General features: G+C 41.9%; 1 protein-coding gene and 1 pseudogene across 11 annotated transcripts in view; both read left to right on the top strand.

The window, feature by feature from the left end:
• Vsig1 (V-set and immunoglobulin domain containing 1) overlaps nucleotides 1–13901 on the top strand; it is a 165054-nt gene that overhangs the window by 82890 nt on the left and 68263 nt on the right. The window lies entirely within an intron of this gene.
• Nucleotides 11517–12433, top strand: LOC126489651 (60S ribosomal protein L6-like; annotated as a pseudogene).

Raw genomic sequence — 13901 nt, forward strand, 5'->3', positions numbered from 1 at the left:
GGACAGAAGGAAGGACGGGGCAGGCAGTGCAGGATCCAGGAGAACACAGGAGCCCCTGGAGCCCAGGCTGAGGGTGCCGGGCTCTCTTACTGGGGACCTTGAGGCTCACTGCTCTGGGTGGGTAGCCTTAGAGTAGGAGCTTAAAGTAGGAGCTTAAAACTGTTGTTGAGCACTGGTCCTAGCATACAGCAGGGCAGGGTTGGGGGTGGGGTGTTGGGATGCTGGCTCCTGGTAAGAAAGATAGCCCTGCAGAAGGAGCTGGGGGAGGGGGGTTTGTGCTCTCTTCCGGGACTATTGCCCCTGGATAGCACACACTCACCAGTCCAGATGGAACTCTTCAGCACCTAAACAGGGCTGCCTGGTAGCCCAGTGATCCAGGGACAGAAGGAAGGACGGGGCAGGCAGTGCAGGATCCAGGAGAGCACAGGAGCCCCTGGAGCCCAGGCTGAGGTTGCCGGGCTCTCTTAACTGAGGACCTTGAGGCTCACCGCTCTGGGCGGGTAGCCTTAGTGTCTGAAATGAAGTTTTGAGAAGTTTACTGGTAAAGATGATCATTGATATCTAAAGGATAGAATTGTTAGATAATGAAAATAAAAGGCTGCTAGACATATGTAATGGTTAAGAACATTTATTGCTCTTGCAGAGGACTTAGATTTGTATCCTAACCACCCACATGATGGCTCACAACCATCTGTAACTCCAGTTCCAGAGGACCCAAAGCCCTCTTTGGACCTCTGTGTGTACTAGGCAAGCACTGACGCATACATATATAGGCAAAACACATAGCATAGAATTAAAATCTAAGACAAAATTAGATTAAGGGAACCAATCCAGGGCCTGCAGATGTAAGGCATCAACATAAAAAAGTTAGCAAAATGGGTGAGAAAATACACAGTGCTAATGGAAAAAGTCAGTAGCATAAGAGTGAAATTCATCAAAGAATCTGAGATGTTTTTAAAAAAAAATGTTAGAAATGAAAAACTCAATCCAGAAAAAACCCAGTAGAAAACATTACTTATAGACTTGTACAAGGAGATCAAATAATACAGAGGAGAACAAGCTCAAGGAAATATGATATTAAAATATAAATTTAAGAGACGAGTATAATCACAATTCCAAGAACACTAGAATACAATCAAGAGGGCAAACCTAAGAATCCACAGGATAAAAGAAGGAACTGAGGCTAAAAGGTATAGTGAAACTAACTCATAAATGAAGTAGTAGCAGAAAAGTCCCCCAATCTAGAGAAAGACATGTACATCCAAACAGAAGACAGAGTCTCAAGTAGATAGACCCAGAGAAATACTTCTTCATAACATAATTGTAGCCAAAATATCAAATATACAAAATGAAGAAATGATATTAAAATCTACACGAAATTATGATTTACCTAAAAAGTTATATATCAGAATAACATCAGGTCTCTCCTCAATAACCCTAAAAAGCCAGGAAAGCAAGGAGCAATCTGTTTCAAACTTGAAAGTAAATAACTGCCAACCAAGATGTGTAGGTCCAGATAAACTACCTTTTTAATTTTAAGAGAGGAATACACAAGGCAGGACTGGGAATGAATCCATCATCCCCAACACAGTAAATCAATAATTTTCTAATGCTAAAGGGAGAAGAAAACAACTGAAATAAACAGAAAAATTTGAGTGCAAATGGCCTCATTTCTTCATTAAAAAGATGCAACTTGCAGACCAGATTAAGAAGATGGTTTTTGACTACAAGCAATCCACCTCATTGGCAAAGACACAGAATAAGGATCAAAGGATGGTGTTAATTTATCAAATAGCATCTGGAAACAAGCTGGCAGACCTAGCTATTCAGATATTTGACACAGTAAGTTTCAAAATTAGAAAATATAAATGAGGCAACTATAATCAATAAATGGAATAATTTATCATAAATGTATAACAAATGGGGCTAGGAATGTAGCTTAGTTGATAAATGGCTTGCCTAGCATGCAGGAGGGCCTGAGTTCAATGTTCAGCACCATACAAACTAGGTGTGATGGTTCACAAGTAATCCTAGCACTTGGGAGGTAGAGACAGAAGGATCAGGAATTCATGGTCATCCTCATCTGTATACTGAGTTTGAGGTCAGCCTGGGCTACATGAGACCCTGACTCAGAAAAAAGAAAAAGTATTGATGGGCAAGCCTTGTTAACCAATTATCTTTAAGAAGTGGGACCAAGTTAGGGTGTGGCTTTCTGGGACCGGAGAAAAACGAGCCATGGTCCAGGTGCTGTCTCTCTGTGTGGTTCCCTCCCCGCACAGGTGAACTTGGACTTCTCATTCCGGTTTCGTGAGTTTTCCCCTTATAATAAATAAAAATGTAATTGTTTATCTTTAAGCTAGCCAGTTTTTTTTTTCCCCCAAATTAAGTTAGCTTTTACAGTTGGCACCCAATTCATGGGGCTTGGGTCTCCAGTGGTTCTAGCCAGCTGCCGTCAGGCTCCATGCCATTCATTTGGGTATAGAATTTCCATGCAGCAGCCCTGAGTAGCTGCTAGACGCAGTCCTTTATATTTTCTCATTAAATGTCTCAGCTGGCTTCTGGGTCTAGTTTTCTGATGCTCAGGTGGGACACAGGCTTCCCTGGTTGTCTCTGGTATTTGTGCTTGTGTGGCCGCTGACCAATCAGGGACCTCTGTGGAGCACATAGTCTGTGATTTACACTAAATAGCTGTTTTTAATCCGAGCATATCTTTTAGCATTTAACGCTAAAATTCAGATTCAAACCGGCCATGTGGCTACAAGTATGCTGTGACACCTACTGGCAGGTAACGGTTATTGCACCTACTCCAGCTCAAACTTAACCACAGGTAACATTTATAATTTAAAATAGAAATTATAAATTTATAATTTAAAAGGGCAAGATTACAGACAATTTAACCATCCAGGAGTTCAATAGCCTTTTTACTTATACCATGTATGATGTTATGCAAGGTTTATATGATTTCCCTCCTACATCCCTCTATTTGATTCTGGGAGTTAGCTTTGTCCTTCATATTTTCTCCTTAAAAACATGGTTCAGACTTCCTTGCTCATGTTTTCCCTCTGTCTGCTCTTCATCTGGGCCTTGGGAGCTCAGTCCAGTGCTCCAGTGTGGGTCTCTGTCTCTATCTCCATCCCTCGCCAGATGAAGGTTCTATGGTGATATGCAAGATATTCATCAGCTAGGGGTGCGTCCACCCACTGAGACAGTGGGACTAATCTAATGGGAGCTCACCAAAGCAAGCTGGACTGGGATTGATGGAGCATGTGATCAAACCAGACTCTCTGAATGTGGCTGACAATGAGGGCTGACTGAGAAGCCAAGGACAATGGCATTGGGTTTTGATCCTACTGCATATACTGGCTTTTTGGGAGCCTGGTCTGTTTGGATGTTCACCTTCCTAGGATGGAGGGGGGAGGACCTTGGACTTCCCACAAGGCAGGGCACCCTGACTGCTCTTAGGGCTGGAGAGTGAGGGATAGGGGGAGAGGGGGAGTGGGAGGGAAAAGGGAAGAAGGGAGGAGGTGGAAATTTTAAATAAATTATTTATTAAAAAAATAAAATGATATACACTAACAGAATCTTAAAAAACATGGTTTAATAATAGGGCCAAGAATGAGGCACTTTTAGAAATGAAACAGTCTTTACAGACTGATAATGATCAACTGAAAGGGAAATTTAGCACTCTGGAGAAGGATACAGCCAGTTTGACAAGCAAAACCCAGTCAATGACAGAGGGTGCTGAGACATTGAGAGAATTCATACTGTTGAATGTATTAATTGGACTCTATCAAAGGGTTATGATAGTTTGACTGATAGAATGTCTCTCCAGGAAAGTAATATGCTTGCTATAAAAATTATATCCAAGGATGAGACCTTATCTTTACTGGTCAGACTTCACACCTTGGAATCCTCAATGAGGGCATTAGAACAGAACACTGGACAGGAAATCCAGACTTTACAAAAGGCAGTGGTAAAAAAAAAAATTTGAAAAGATTGAGGAATTTATTGAATTTGATGACCAGGGATAAAAGGTACAAAGACAAAATTTGGCCTCATCAGTACATACCAAACTCTGGGATAATGTACCCAGAGTTATACCTGCTTTTCTGGTGATATCATCAGAAAAAGAGTCTGGCACCAAACACCCTAAGGTAATCAAAGAATATACATGAGAGCCAATATGTAGGACTGATCTAAAGGAAATTAGGCAATTGTAGCTTATGGAATATATTCATCCTTTGTTAGGTGTAGCATGAGGGGCCTGCTTGTTGGGGTTTCTGTCCCACCCAGTACCCCACAGCTAGCAAGCCCCCAAAGAAAATCACACGGAGAGTCTACATTAGGTTATGAACTGATTAGTCCATTAGCTCAGGCTTTGTATTAGCTCTTATAACATATATTACCCCATTGTCCTTAACTATGTTAGCCACATGGCTAGGTACCTTTCTCAGCCAGGTAGATTACATCTTGCTTCTTCCGTGGTCTGGGCAGGACTGGTGAGGAATGGGCTTCCTCCTTCCCAGAATACTTTTCTCATCGCCCCACCTCTACTTCCTGTCTGGTTGACCTGCCTATACTTCCTGCCTGGCCAATCAGTGCCTATTCAAAACATGATTGACAGACTACAGACAATTCCCCAGCACCACTGTTAGGGAAATGGTCAAAATGTGGGCTTCAAACAACAAAGCAACACCACAACACTTGATTCAGTTAATCTTAGCAGTCCTAGAAAATGGACCACAGTTGTTTTGGCAGTGCTGCTAGAGGGAAGAGGCAAAAATTTTAGAGCAACAGGGCAAAGCAAAAGGACTTGAGGTTTCCCAAGACCAAATTCTGGGTGAGGGACTTTACTCTGATCCTCAGGATCAGGCTCTTTCCAATGAAAACACCTTGTCCCTATGTAGCACAGCAGCTTTAAATGCTTGGGACAGGATTCAGGAACAAAGAAAAGAGAATTGAATCATATATTAGGGTTAAACAGGGTCAGAGAGAACCCTTTCGTGACTTTTTACAAAGATTAACTAAGGCTTTACAAATAGGGGAAACAGACCAGAAGGTCAAAAACTGAGTTGTTTACCTCTTCATTAAAAAGTTTTCAAAAATCTTTTTTTATTGTACATACCAATCCTTTGTCAGAAACATTTTTCAAATATTTCCTTCCAGTTTTTTGGTTGCATTTTTATATTCGAAATGGGCAATTTGAACAGGAAACAGTTCACATTCTGATGAAGAAGCCCAATGTATTGGTTCCTCTCCTTTTCCAGCTCAAGATTTATGGCTTACTAAATATTTTCCAAACCAAAATGACCTTTTTCCCTTTTTCCTTCCAGAAGCTTGATGACTATAGTTCCTCCATTTTGGTCTGGAATTCACTCTGCATTAACATTTCTACATGGTGCGGAGTGTATAAATGTCAGGAGACATTCATTGGCACACAGTCATCCAACTGTTCCAGCAGTGCTGGCTGACAAATACCCCTTCTCTGTGAAATTTGCCTTGGCATTTTTATTTTAAAAAAATCAATGGTCCACATGTATAACAGATTTCTAGGCTATTCTCTTGCAGTGCTCTATATCCTCTTTATACTAGTATTGCTCACGCTGATTACTAATAGCTTTTAAGGCTTGCAGTCAGGTAAGTTAAATTTCCTAAGTTCTTAGTGTTTAAAGTTCTTTGAGCAGTTCTGGGTTAGTTGTATTTCATATACATGAATTTGAGATTAAGCCCATTGATTTCTTTCCTAAAAGACCCTATTTCTTGACATTACAATGAATCTAGAGATAAGTGTGGGAAAATGGATACCGTAATTTTAATCAGGCATGGTGGTATTGCCTGTAATCCCAGCACTCAGGACAAAGAGACAGGCTTATTAGTTCCAGGCAAGCTTGGACTACAGAGTGAATTCAACACTAATCTTGGCTACATAGCTAGTTCTGGAAACATAATTTAATGGAATTGTTTACCAGAAATAAAATTATTAGAAATGAAATTGATTATCAGATTAAAGTTTTCTGGTGGAATGTTTAGAGTCTTAGTATAGGATCATGACATTTTCAAAACAGATTTGACTTCTTCCTTTCTTATCCATATCCCTTTTCTATTGTCTTTTTGCTTTAGCTAAAATTTCAATCATATAAAGCAGCAAGCATGGATACCAGTCTTTTTTAGAGGAGCCACCCTCAGATTTTCTCACATGGTATATTGGCTATAGTATATGTAGTCTTGTCTGCTGTTTGTGTTCCTTCTATTCCAATTTTCTTCAGGACTTTTATTTTTATTATGCAGTGTTCCCCATGTGGGGACTGCACTGTGGCACATGTCTGAACACACATACACACACATATCAAAATTTAAAAATGAAAGTCATAAAAAGCCGTCTATTGGTGGTAGGTGGCTTATGTGGGAATGGGCACGTGGCAGGAGAGGAAGAACTCTAGAGAGGCTCTTTAAGATTAGTGCATGAAAGAGGCCAGGTGGCCAAAGACTGGGAGTCCTTCTGTGTCTGGGTAGGTCTCATGCATCAGGGCACATGAGAGGAAAACCCACAGCATGGAAATGAGGGTATTCTATTTTTTTCATAGTTTTCTATTTATTTTATAAATTTTCTATAATTTTTTAATTTATTTATTTCTTTATTAATTAATTAAAGATTTCTGTCTCTTCCCCACCACCGCCTCCCCTTTCCCACCCCCTCCCCCAATCAAGTCCCCCTCCCTCATCAGCCCAAAGAGCAATCAGGGTTCCCTACCCTGTGGGAAGTCCAAGGACCACCCACCTCCATCCAGGTCTAGTAAGGTGAGCATCCAAACTGCCTAGGCTCCCACAAAACCAATAGGTGCAGTAGGATCAAAAACCCATTGCCATTGTTCTTGAGGTCTCAGTAGTCCTCATTGTCCGCTATGTTCAGCGAGACCGGTTTTAACCCAGGCTTTTTCAGACCCAGGCCAGATTTGGTTTCTAGCCATAAATAAAGGACATTGAACCTATAATTCGGGTTTTTAGAGAAGCTAAATAAGAAGGAGAACCCAAAGAAAAACATATAGGCATCCTCCTGAATATTAACCTTCAGCAGGCAATGAAAGGAGACAGAGACCCACATTAGCGAACCGGACAGAAATCTCAAGTTCAAATCAGGAGCAGAAGGAGAGAGAGCACGAGCAAGGAACTCAGGACCGTGAGGGGTGCACCCACACACTGAGACAATGGGGATGTCCTATCGGGAACTCACCGAGGGTATTCTTATATAAATAACCGCATAATGGGTTCCAGGGGCACCCGCTCCCGTGGTGTAATGGTTAGCGCTCTAGGCTCTGAATCCAGCAATCCGAGTCCATATCTCGGTGGAGCCTGTTCCTTGAGGAAGAGACTTGGTCAGGTCATCCTCATCAACTGAGACCATGAAACCCAGTATAAACGGGCTGCCCATGCCGTGTGTGCTTCAGCATTGCCGGGAGCATGTTTCTTTTTCTTCATAAAGGGTCCTAGGACCCCTGGCCCAGTGCTTTTGAGCACATACCTTTCCCCCAGCTCACTAGTTCATTCCATTCTCAGGGGTGTCTTTCCTAAATCCCATTTCTATCACCTTCTCCTCATATCCCTGGGACAGTATTTTGGTCTAGGATGTAAGAAACTGGAAATTCTACAATGCTACTCCCGTATTCTGGATTCAGATCCATATCTATAAAAGACAGCCCTTTTCCCGGGTAATTGAAGTCTCAGCACCTCCTTTAATTTAGTCATTTGTTGTTGTTGTTTTGAGACAGGGTTTCTCTGTGTAGCCCTGGCTGTCTTGGAACTCACTCTATAGACCAGGCTGGCCTCGAACACACAGAGATCCTCCTGCCCCTGCCTCCTAAGTGCTGGGATTAAAGGTGTGCGCCACCACCACCCAGCTCTTCTCATCAACAAAACTTACTTGCCATGTATGATCTAGAGCCCTAGGGACTAGCCAAGAGCTAGTTTTCTAACCTAACCAGAGGTTAGGTGCTAGCGGTCAGTTGCCAGCTTCTTATTTTTTCACCACATAGTAGATTTGAGCACATTTTTGGTTTTATAGTGCTGAGGAATGGCCAGGGCCTTACCCATTGTTTGGAAGACACTACCACTGAGCTATCCCCAGCCTTTTTCTTTTTTTTTTTCTTTCTTTTCTCTTTTCTTCCCTTCACTCTATTCTTCTGTCCCTTCCTTTGACAGATCTCACTATAGTGCCCAGATAGGCCTCACACTCTGATCCCCTGCCTCAGGCTTCTGGGTAGCTGGGGTTATAGGTGTGTACCACCGCACCAGGTGCTGATTGAGAACGGCACAGAGAAACTGGTGGGAGAAACTGAAAGTCTGGAAGTAGACTGAGGGCAAGATAGGGGAAACATCCATGCCGCGTAGGCAGCTTCTTACTGGGCCCTTGGCAGAGGAAGCCTTAAACAAAAGAAAAAGAGAAGGAAATGAAGTGGTCAGGCCTCTCTCAGGAAACTCTTGGTATTTTCAGAGTGGGTCCAGCTGCAGTGTGCGACTTAAAATTAGAGCCCTTCCATTTGCTATTTACATAGCATTCCCAATGGTGAGATCTTCTTTTTGATACATTTTAACATCTCCAACCCTTCCCTGCCTTGTATCCAGAGTCACTGTCTCCTGAAGCTGTCACTAGTTGGTAGACTAGACCCTGAAGCTTCTGTTGTCCGTGAGCTTCTGTCATGGTCATGGATCTGAGTCCAGGGGGCAACTGCTGAGATTTCCAGGTCCCTATGTGCCAGGTCAAAGAATTGCACCAGAGACAAATGGCGAAGTAATAGAAATAGAGGCAATTTATTAAGAAAGAGGAAAGTACTCCTCAGAGTGGCAACTGTTGGGGGCAGCCATTCTGGATAAGAGGTAGATATGGGCTGGGTTTTCTTTTTCTTTTAGCCTTTACTTTTATTGTCTGTGTTTGAGTATTTTGCCTGCATGTGTGTCTGTGCATCATATGTATGTAGGAATCATAGAAGCCATAAGAGAGTGTCACATCCCCTGGGGAAAGGAGTTACAGACTGTCATGAGCCACTGTGTGGGTTCTGGGAGTTGAAGCTGGGTTCTCAGGAAGAGTAGCCAATGTTCTTAACTACTGAGCTGTCTCTCCACCCCCTCCCCCCAAGCCTTGGTTGTTTTGACTTTTCTTGCTCACTTTTCTCTTTCTTGCTTTCTTAACTCTAGTTTCTTTCCATTACCTGTGAGTTCCAAACATATGATTGTTTCAATTTCTTTGCTCACTTTGCTTTCCTGCTTCCCCAACTGCCTTAAACCCTCAATGAAAATGCTGGAAGTGCAGCGACATGTTTCATTCTTTAGTGTGACTATATCATGCTCCATGTCGCCAAGTCACCCTTTAATTAAGAATAGAATAGAATAGGCATATGCCACCCTTCACAAAAGGAATAACTATTAGTAAAAGCAGCAGGAACTTTTACTACTTAAAAACATATTTGGAAGGCCTCATACTTTACTGTATTTTCTCAATTAATTCTGTGAAGTAGACTTTATTTTATAATACTGTGCATGAAGTCCAGCAATATCAAATAATTACCTAAGGTCATATGGGTTAGCAACTTGACAGATTGGAAATTCAGACATTTAACACCAAAACCTGTGCTCTTGATGACCATACCACTTTATTTAAATTCCAGCTAGAAACAGAGGAAGGGGGAGTGGACACTTAAAGAATCATTCTATTTAACAAATGTATATGTACTCCCTATTATGTATAAAGGAATATGGAGTATAAAAAAGTGCATATTATATATATATATATACTCTATCTTTATAAAATTAGTTGGACAGAGGAGATAGGACCACTGTTTAAATGTCTCAGATAAAAGCAGAGTTAGATCAGCACCGTGACATAATCCTAATAACTAGCATTTATTGAAAACATACAATGTGTCAGATATGGTGCATGCTGCAGACATTTCATCCTCATGATGACTCTGAGAGTTGCTCTATTTTTTGCATGAGTGAGTAAGTGCAGTGGAAGAACTTCTCTAGCTGGGAAGAGATTGCTGCTAGACCCTAAGAAGAATATTAGACTCAGTCAGTGTATGCCTCTTTCTGAATGAGCTGGAGGTATATGCACCCACCACAGTGGCTGCAAACCTGAACCACCAGTGGTTGTAATGTCACGTGTAACTCCATCAGCACTAGCTGCCAAACAGTGGAATACCTAGGTCACATTCCATTTGCAATCTTGAAAACAGTGAAGAGACCCTAATCATCACACAAATGCCTACCACCACCCTTTTTGGTCAGTGGAGGTGCACGCCTTTCATCCCAGCACTCGGGAGGCAGAGGCAGGCAGATCTCTGTGAGTTCGAGCTCAGCTTGGTCTACAGAGCAAGTTCCAGGACAGGCTCCAAAGCTACACAGAGAAATCCTGTCTCAAAAAAATCAAAAAAAAAAATTAATGAGTGGACAAAGTGCCACAGAATGCCATAATACTAAACATTAAAGGGCTTTAAATAGTAAATTTTGTTATGTGTATTTTACCAGATGAAATGAAACATTCATGTTAATATAAATCTTATTATTAAAAATACTTGCAAATTTAACATCAGACACAAAATTTTTCCAGACTCAAAGTCTATACAACTTAATGAATGTATACACAGTCAGAATTTCTATAATGTTTTCTGCATGCATGCGGTTTTATTTGCCTTTTAATATTATACTAATTTTTATTAAAGGCAAATGTAACCTGCATGGTTGCAGAAAGTTTCTGCAATTGGGTTCAAAAGCCTGGAAGACAATGTTAGGGCACACACCAGTTAAAACAAATTAACTTTTCATAAATAAAAATTTTAAATGAGTTCCTCATTTCTTTTTTCTAAAATTTTGTTGAATTTTTTTCACAATATATTTTACTGTTTTTCCTTTTTCCACTTCCTTCCAGATTCTCTCCATCTCCATTCTCGCCCAACTTCATGTGTTTTTCTTTCTCTGTTTCTCTCTCTTTTAAAACAAAAGCACAAGCAAATGAATCAAGAAACACAAAATCCTATAAAACAAAATCCAAACAAACAAAAGACAGATGACACAAAAAAATGCCTCAAACAAAGCAAAATGAGATTAAAAATTTACAAAAATACCATTGAGTTCATTTTGTGTTGGTCAACAACTCCTGGGCATGGAGCCTGCCCCGAGGTGTGGTTAAGATGCCCAGTGTGGCTCCATTGGAGAAAACTTACTTTTCCTTTGCCAGCAACTGTCAGTTGCAGATAACTTCTCGGTTAGGGTGGCAGCCCATGTCCACATTCCCTGTCAATGTTGGAACTCCATCTGGCTTTGACTTGTGCAGACTCTGTCTATTCTGCCAGTCTCTGTGACTGTATATGTGCATCAGACCTCTTGTGTCTGGAAGACAGTGCTGCCTTGGTGTCACCCATCCTCTCTGGTGTCACCCACTCTCTCTGGCTCTTAAAGTCTTTCCAGCTCCTCTTCCACATACCTCCATCAGCCCTGGTGGGAGAAGATTGATAAAGACATCTTATTTAAGAATGAGTACTCCATCTTTCCCATCTTGCAAGATGGCGGGTGAAAAAGGCGAGAAACCTGATACAAAAGAGAAGAAACCTGCAGCCAAGAAGGCTGGCGGTGATGCCCCTGCCGCTGGTGCAGCCAAAAAGGGTGACCCTAAGGCTAAAAAGCTCAAGAAGGGGAAGCCCCATTGTAGCTGAAATCCAGTCCTTGTTAGAGGAATTGGCAGGTACTCCCGATCCGCTATGTATTCCAGGAAGGCCATGTACAAAAGGAAATACACAGCTGCGAAAACCAAGGTTGAAAAGAAGAAGAAAAAGGAAAAGGTCCTTGCCACTGTCACAAAACCAGTTGGTGGTGACAAGAATGGTGGTACCCGGGTGGTTAAGCTTCGAAAAATGCCCAGGTATTATCCTACAGAAGATGTGCCTCGGAAGCTGCTGAGCCATGGCAAAAGGCCTTCAGTCAGCACGTGAGACGCCTGCTTGCCAGCATCACTCCTGGGACTGTCCTCATTATCCTTACCGGGCGCCACAGGGGCAAGAGAGTGGTTTTCCTGAAGCAACTGGGCAGTGGTTTACTGCTTGTGACAGGACCTCTTGCCCTCAACAGAGTTCCTATGAGAAGAACACATCAGAAGTTTGTCATCGCCACCTCTACAAAAGTTGATATCAGCACAGTTAAAATCCCCAAACACCTGACTGATGCTTACTTCAAGAAAAAGCAGCTGAGAAAGCCCAGGCATCAGGAGGGAGAGATATTTGACACAGAGAAGGAGAAATATGAGATTACAGAGCAGCGCAAGGCTGATCAGAAAGCGGTGGCCTCGCAGATTCTGCCAAAGATCAAAGCTGTTCCTCAGCTGCAGGGCTACCTGCGCTCTCAGTTCTGTCTGACAAACGGGATGTATCTTCACAAACTGGTTTTCTAAATTGCTGACAACCTAATTAAACAACTTTGTGTCTCAAAAAAAAAAAAAAAAAAAAAAAAGAATGAGTACTCCAAAGTCTCTCAGTTTCTGTATATTGTCAAGCCCAGGAAGGTCTTGAACTTGTAACCTCTTGCCTCGGCTACCCCCCTAATAGTTTATATTTCATAATATCAGTAGCACAGAGATCTGGGCTTGGCGGAGTAATGATTTTACAAAAGGGAACTTAGGCTTGGAAACAATAATCCAGAAAATCGTAGCTAAGTAATAAGGGTGACAGAGAAGCCTGAATGAATGGAAGTAGATGCTATCCATAGACTTGAGGACCTAAGGAAGGCAATGGTCATAGTATCAGTGCAAGAATATCTGGGAATAGATGGTTGTTAACTGGGATGCTTCAGTTTATAATACTGATTAGTTCCTAATTCTGCTGACATGGGGGAACATTTCAGGGGTGGCTACTGTGTGCGTGGCTAAGGTGAAATATAATGTCCTTTTAGAGGATGTCAAGGAATTGAGTGTTGAGTTGTCAGATGGATTATCTTTAGGCATGTTGAAGTCACTCAGGATAATGGTAGACTTTGAGATAAGAAAAAGACTGAGCAAGGACCAAAGTCATTGATTAATGAAAGGGAGGAATCCCCAGGTAAATTCGTAAATGGTTAGGAAAGAAAGGGGTTTTAACTGAATGACCTCACAAGATCAGACTTAGGTTGTATAGTCTTTTCTTTTGTTTGAGGAACACAGGAAAATAATGACATGAAAGCAGAAATTGGGGCAAGCAGAACACCAACTTAAGTCACCAGGTTTCAATGAAGTTCAAGGGAGTGAAGGGCACTCTCGATGAGCCTGAGAGTATAGGAAAGTTTGCTGAACATGGCAAGACAATTCCAAAGATACAAAACCAATTTTGTGCTTCTAGGAGAGGGCTGTCAGGTAGGAGCAGGGTCAAGGAAGTGCATGCCGTTATGGGGCTGATGGTGGCGTAGACAGCAGTAGGAGGAGAGGTGGCCTATGTATGGATTTAGTCCCCGCAGAGTCTTAGAGGACAATAGTAACTAGGCCTAATGCCTGGAATTTCCTCTAGCCTGTACTTCATTGTGCAGAACCTGTTAATGATATGGCCTGGAGTGGCGCCAGCCATAGAAGAGAAAGTTTCCGTCTCTGTCCTTGTGGTCTGGAGTGGTAGCAACCCTAGTGATTAGAGCTGTGCTTCTCTGACCAAATCTCTCTCTGCTTTCTGTTGTGACTATAGCTATTTTTCCAAGTCATTTTACTCCTTTGTCTTGTGATCATTCATTGTTTCTCAAGCACTCTATCAGTTCTCTTTATTTCTAGCTCTAGCCAGGCATGGTGTCACGTACTTCTTTTTTTTAATTTTTTTTATTTTATTTTATTGAAAAAAAAATTCCTGCCTCCTCCCAGCCTCCCATTTCCCCTCCCAGCCTCCCATTTCCCTCCCCCTCCTCCC

This window comes from Alexandromys fortis, unplaced genomic scaffold (assembly GCF_014885135.2).
Source record: "Alexandromys fortis isolate MF-2015 unplaced genomic scaffold, M_Fortis_MF-2015_v1.1 scaffold_195, whole genome shotgun sequence".
In the NCBI taxonomy this organism is placed as follows: domain Eukaryota; kingdom Metazoa; phylum Chordata; class Mammalia; order Rodentia; family Cricetidae; genus Alexandromys; species Alexandromys fortis.